The 7,500-nt window shown below is 35.0% G+C and overlaps 1 protein-coding gene across 10 annotated transcripts in view; it reads left to right on the top strand.

Moving 5' to 3' along the window:
- The window catches only part of LOC125025116 (sorting nexin-29-like), a 30,854-nt gene that overhangs the window by 6,235 nt on the left and 17,119 nt on the right, over window positions 1-7,500 (top strand). The window contains exons 2-4 of one of the 10 annotated variants that reach the window (XM_047613044.1): window positions 4,134-4,244; window positions 6,099-6,215; window positions 7,473-7,500. The exon at window positions 7,473-7,500 is cut by the window's right edge and continues 72 nt beyond it. The gene's annotated coding sequence lies outside the window, so the exon portion shown is untranslated. The other 9 variants (XM_047613046.1, XM_047613049.1, XM_047613047.1 and 6 more) reach the window with 9 other exon arrangements.

The following is a 7,500-nucleotide window of genomic DNA, read 5'->3' as shown; positions in this document are numbered from 1 at the left end:
ACTTTAGAATATATCAAATTCAATAGCAAGTAAAAGTGGTAATTCTTTTACGAGACAATCGCAGATGCCCAACTCTCGTAAAGTTTTTAGATGATCTCTACGCTTGAAATCTTTTTACATTTTTTTTTTAGAATGGAGGTAGGGCTTTGAAAGGTAGTAAAACAGTGGGTTTTGACAGTGGTCAATATTCAAAAAGATTCGCTTGGAAAAAGGTGCAGTGTATCATTTTTTCAACGTTTGCCGTTTTCAATACCATGTCCTTCATTCAAAGAAACTGATTGGATATTGCATCGTTGCTAAGCGATCATAGGTGTTGACAGGAATTTTTTTTTTTTTTACTCGCATACGATATACGCAGAAACATATAGAAAAACTCAAAGAAATCTGTAGCTGACATCAAAGGGTTAAATCATGCCTGTTAATACTTCAGCACTTCAGCAACGTCTTCCAAGCTCTCATTCGTCTTTTTTGTCTCGTTGAAGTGAAATTCGTACGTTCAAGCCTTTGCCCAGCTCTCCTGAAACCTCCTTAAGAAGGGCAAGAGACACGATGACATTTACTCATGTGAGAATTCTGCCATCAGGAGTAGGCTAAGGTTATCATGTCTGCGAGAAAGTCATATGGCTTTGAGTGCGGGTGGGTGAATATCATGCCCAGTGTCTGAGAAATGGAATGTGTCGTTCTGCATCTAAAGAATCCTATGCGTAACTGCAAGAAGGAAGAGTCAAGTCTGGTTAGAACTGCAAACTACGAATATAAATATAAAAAATACACGGTTTCTCATTAATAGCACATTAGTGTCATACTTTCTTTTTACCTATATACATGTTGTTGTTTTTTTCAGTTAAATTGTCCTGCTGATGAAGGGAAATGCACTTCAGTCAAAACAATTCCGAAATATTCAGAAAGTCAACAGGAACGTTTTACAACTAACACATAACAAAATATAAAGACGGGATAATCAGATACATTTTCCAGCTTCAGGTAGACTAAAAGTGATCGTGAAAAAAAAACTTCACACACTGACTTTGTTTGATCGTTCGTGCCGATGGTACCAAATTAATCAGCTGAGAAACGCCCCGAAGCAAATATTTGTATTATGGTAACGTGTAATTTGGTCGCGTTATCATTTATTCAAAAGACGTTGGATCAGTCTGAATTATTAATACGGTGTATGTTTGTAAACCACTGACGGAAATATAAGCATCAGCTGAAGGAGGTATGAGCTTGGGACGCACTCTCGCGCGCTTGCATACACACACACACACACACACACACACACACACACACACACACACACACACACACACACACACACGCACACATACATACCACATACACATACATACATACATACATACATACATACATACATACATACATACCACATACATATACATACATACCACATACATACACACACATACATACATACATACATACCACATACACATACATACATACATACCACATACACATACATACACACATGCATACATACCACATACATATACATACATACCACATACATACACACACATACATACCACATACACATACATACATACATACATACCACATACACATACTTACATACCACATACACACACACATACTACATACACATACATACATACATACATACCACATACACATACATACATACCACACACACACACACACACACACACACACACACACACACACACACACACACACATATATATATATATATATATATATATATATATATATATATATACATGCGTGTGTGTGTGTGTGTTTGTATGTGCGAGATGTAAAATAGTTCGTACTTTGAAGATATCCATTCTCATTCATACCTTGTCTTCCTTTTCTACATTTATTGCTGTGAACACAGTTCATCTTCACCATCATCCTCTTCCTCGCTGATATTATCATCACTATTTATTATCCTTTCTTTGTTCGATCTCTTTTCACTATACAATGTATTCGTTTCAATCCATGTCTACTAAAATACGGAAGCTCAACCACGAGTACTGTTGAGAAAAAAAAAAAACAATCGGTAGTGGAATTCACATGCCTAAGCATGAGACAACATTTCTCCACAAAGAAGGTCATCGGTCACCTTCTCAAGGGCACGTAAATCACTCCTAAACAGCAGGCTGGCTTCAAAACTTTGTAACGGTGTTATTACTATACAAATTGCTATTTGAGATTTTCAGACGACCATATTGTAGATCATCTTGGTGAAAATAATATAAAAATAACATATGCTTGGTTCCTGTAGTTCCGTTGATGGTTTGGACTCACGACGAAAAAAAATGGTAATTTCTGCCGTGAGTCTGGACCATTAGTCAGATACGGCTTGCGGAACCTCGGTTTGAAACATCATTATTTTTAGCGATTTTCCCACGTAAGGTATGCAGTGTTAATGTGTAAATAGTTTCTTATATCTAATAATCTTATCAATTGATAATATTAATTATACCTATAAATATATTGCTACAAGAAGTAGACAGGAAGGGGGAGGGGTAAATATGAGTTGTAAGGCGCATCGGAACTCGTGTGTGAATGAATAACTGTTGCATGGTAAGTAAAACGTTGGCTATCGTAATTCAGAGTTGTTCTTTGTAAATTGTCTAGCGGAACAAAGTAAACAGACTGAGAGTTTTTTTTATGTATGGAAAACCGGGTAGAAAGAAAACCTTCCTGTGAAACCTCTAACACCGGTGTTCTCAACCTTTTCCCGCCAAGTAGCTTCTGAGCGTTCGTTGTGCTAGCCTTGTCCTCTCTCCCTTCAGTGATGATTGGCAAAAAAAAAACGCAAAGTCGCATTCAGTTTAAACATTTATACTATATATACTAAGGTGTTTTGACTTAACACATAGCATTCTCTCGCTTGAGAAGCATTTTTACCGAACCTAATGTAAAGTGAGTTCCTAAACTAGTATACAAACACTACCATCAGTTTGAAAATAAGTGACAAAATATGCACAAATATGAGTAAATCATTGCAAAAGTATTAGTGCATAAAGCTACGCCTAAGCCCGTGTAGGTGCCTAAAGAGAACATGTGATGCTGCTTTTTTTGTACGCAGGTGTTCAGAAAAAAAAAAAAAAATCTCATCCGCTATAGATAACCCATGTAATCTATAACGCATGTTTTCAGCTGGTGCCCATCATGTTTCCTACGATGATGCGCACAACGAAATCCGAACGGCTTCCACGGCGAGGACGCGACACCTAATGTAAATTCGGGCTCCAGTCTCTGCGGGCCCGAGTCCCGTCGGTCGACTATCCACTTGAGAGAATTTCAGTACCGTTGCCTCTCCTTCGATAATATTGAAATGGGAAATAATTTAAATGAGATGACTATTGTAAATATAATTTCGGTACCAGATTTATAAATATATATAGTATATAACAGAATTGTTGTGTATTATATCATGTGATAAATTCTATCATATATTGTTATATATACTACTAATTACACCTGCATTGCCATCTTTTACGGCTAAGTGACACCGTACATGTTAGTAAAGTAGTTTGTGGCAATGCTTAAATAATAGTCGATTAGGCATATAGTATCTCCCAGGTTTATGCGTACCCGAAGTTGAAAATTGTTCAAATATTTTGTTTTATTATTAATTAATGATCAATTATAATTGTGTGTGGCTGCCACAGAATACATTAAGGAAATATATAGGTATGTAATGGAACAATTGCACATACATTTACTTTATGTGCTGTAATTGTTTTTCTTGTGCAGAAATACGATAATACATTTTAGCTTTTCAGTTAGAAATGGTACCCATGTTTAGACATTATATTATCATGAACAAGAGTAAGCAGTGTTACTGTCAACTGAAGCTGCTTGAGTATCTTATGATAAATACATGAGTGTATTATTAGCTTTTTTGTGTTTAAAATAAGTCGCATAATAACGAAACTTCGTAGGGTCATTAAATTTCTACAGATTAAAACCGGGTTATATTATTGAGAACAACCAAAAGGGACTTCATCACGAGTTCTAAATCACTGAAAAACAAACATCACAACCACACCGTTCATCCACATAGTATATTTACTGACACATATATCGAAAAAGGCATATATTATATATAAAGTGTGACTCAATTGCTCTTTTCACAGCCTATGCTCCGCCATAACGCAAACCGGATGTTATGCGGGGGGCGGAGCTGAAGACCTTCGACGGAACAGCTGAGAACACACAACAAACACTGGAGTTGTGGGTTTACGTGTGTGAGCATATCTGTCAAGTAGCTGTTGTTTTTATTGGGTTTTATTGGTTTTACTCTGGGAAAAAAATTATAATTGGGAGGTAAGGATAAGGCACACGAGGAGACACTACTGGAGAAGGTCATGTGAGATAGAAATGGGTGAATGTCAAGGATTTCTTGATCTTTCTTGATTTTTTCCGGGTTCATGAGCCACAGGAAGCGAACTGGAGTCTGATTGCGATTGTAAGGCTTTGAGTTTGTGTCGATTCTTTGCTTATTGAAAATCGTGAAAGTGTTATGATTTTGTAAGAAAAAGTCAGTGTTATAATCAAAGGTCTGCGATGATTAATTGTTGGTAATGTTTTGTTTTTATAATTATTTAAGTAAGAGATAAAAGACTAACCCATGAAGCCTGTTCTTGAATGTTGGCAGTTAACTTTCCAAACTATTGGCTAGGGTACATACTCTGTGAAAGTATACTGAACTCTTAGCTTTTTTTTTTTTTTTTTTTTGTCTAGTTTAAGGGGGAAACATTTCTTGGTAATTATTAAGAATACCTTCGCATGACCAATCATGAGGATGGATTCCTCTCACCCTTTACTACCCAAATATATAGGAATTATTCAGTGCCCACAGTCTTGGCCCCAATAACCTAGGAGGGCATGAATGGTACCAGGGAAATGGCAGGGTAAAATATGAATAATATACAGAGAATTTGTCAGTATATAGTGCTCCATGCAATTCCCTATGGGGGGGCTACTGCCCCTCAACTCCTGTCCAGGACAACAAAGAATCCACCATGTATGGCAGGATAGAGCATAGGACAGACTTGCCATCAGGTGCTCCCGCATGTTAGTCATATGGTAGGATAGAGCATAAGACAGACTCACCATCAGGTGCTCCTGTGTATCAGTCATATGCTTGACTCTGCAGTAAATATGGGGAGAATTCTTTACCTTCCATTGTGTGGGTTGGGGGGCAGCAGTGGTTGATACTGTGTATATTATTCATATTTTACTCCATAATTTTCCAGGTACCTTTTATACCCTCCCCTGCTATCAGGGCCAAGATTGTTAATATTGGGGATTTGTGGCATAATTTCAATGTATTTGGAAAGTAGAGAGTGAGAGAAATCTAAGATACAGAACCATCATGATTTCAGCAAAATCTTTAAGCTTAAATACAAAAAATTAGCTTAGTTTTCCAGTGTAATAGGCTTATGATGTTCCATAAGTTTTTAGATCTGTAGAAGAGCTGTAGGAAAACATTTTAAATATATAGCAGACTAAGTTTAGTAAGAGTAAATGAGAGTTGGTTCACTTGTGATTAATTTAAGTTTTTATAAGTATTAATTGAAGGTATTGATTAATGTGGATAATCCAGATTATATTATTATGTATAGTGATCTTTTTCTTCTACTTTTATTTAGTTATTTTATTATTATTATTATGGTTATTATTATTATTATTATTATTATTATTATTATTATTATTATTATTGATGATAGTGTAGTCACTGGTTAAATGGAGAAACTATTTTCAAATTTATCATACATTTCTCCCAAATTATTATATCTACTGTTGCTATATATCCACAGTAGTCATTTATGTGCAATCTTTAGCAGTGTTGTATAATCACTGTAGCATACATTTTGTACTGGAAGTATATGGATATTGCATTTTATATTGTGCCTAAAAAAATACAGATTGTTATAGATAACTCATCTGATCTGTAAGGTTAGATATGCTATATCTAGATAAATATTTTTGGACCAAAAATCAAGACTTTGGAGGGGCTTGTCATACATATATATATTTTTTAAAGTTTTACATTATCTCACACTCAAATACTAATAGGATTTCTCTCTTATTGCCAGAGAACCAAAGTTTTCAAGCCACACTTATCAAATTAGCTATCTGAGCTTAGAAATTATGCTTTTATGCAAGTAAAGGCAGGTCACCTTTGGAATTCTGAAATCATTACAGCCCCAAAAGTAAGTTTTATGGTTGAGTTCAAGACAGTCACTTTCATTGTATTTATTGTGATTTTTTATTAGACATCATGGTTATTAACAAAGTCTTTATCAAGAGGTGTTGTGGCCTTTTTGTGTCAATCTGTAACATGTATATTCTGGCAGGATAGAGCTTAGGCAATTCCCTTACTTGACTGAGGCCTACAAATTCTCTCTTGTCATGGGTGGAGGTTACTGGAGCACAAATTGCAGAAGCAATGGTATTGCTAGATGCACAGATCCACAAATTTCGAAAAGCAATTGTAGGCTTGATTTCATTTTGCAAATATTAAGTTTTCAAGCCTGATATGGTAAATATTCAGAATGCCTTCTCATGAATAATCACAGCGTTATTGGTAGCATTGGATTCCTCTCACTCTCTGGTACAAATTTATATAGAAATTATCATCTTGCTTGGTCATGCAAAGGTATATTGAACAATTACCCCTAATATTATATATTAAATCCTCTACTGCTGCACAGTACTAATATAGTATTATTGTATGCATGTTGAGCATTTACCAGCACCCTATACATTGATATTTGACATGGGGAATTGTAGAATTACCAAAGTCAAAGTGATCTTGGTAATTTTCGATTTCAGTTAAGAATATAAACTGTTTTTATAATGATGCTCACTCACCAAAGTTTCATTTATTAGGTTAACAAGATCTGCTTATCCTAATCCTGGAATATTAAGGGGGGGGGGGGGGGAATTATATTTTCATTACTGTTATTATCATTATTATTATTATTGTTGTTATTGTTATCGTTATCATTATCATTATCATTATCATTGTTATTGTTATAAGTAAATTTGTAAGATCAGGCAACATACTTTTCACAAAGAACTTTTAGATTTGTCTATATGTAAGCAAGGTTTGACAAAAGAAAATCCAAATGGATATTGCATACATACATTTATTCCTGACATCAGTGGATTCACAGGTCTCATTAACTATAGAATAATTGTTCTGTGTCCTTCACTCTTAACTTTATTTAGAATTCCTGCATATCCTGTGATATCCCTTGTATTTAAGTTAAATTGAATAATTACCTATTCATTCCATTGCCAGCAAATGGGCAATTATTAAAAACTTCATGAAAATCATAATCATGCAGAATTTATTTTCAGCCTATCAGCTCATAGAATTTCTTTAAGGTAGACAGATATTATTGCTGAAATATATAAATCATTGATAACAAGAAACATGTTTCTAAAACAAATGAATCTCTCAGTTTTCAGGGAAATGAGACTCCAGTTTGC

This window comes from Penaeus chinensis, chromosome 4, assembly GCF_019202785.1.
Source record: "Penaeus chinensis breed Huanghai No. 1 chromosome 4, ASM1920278v2, whole genome shotgun sequence".
NCBI lineage: Eukaryota > Metazoa > Arthropoda > Malacostraca > Decapoda > Penaeidae > Penaeus > Penaeus chinensis.
Note: the sequence above shows the minus strand (reverse complement) of the source record. Positions and strands in the feature narration are given on the sequence as shown.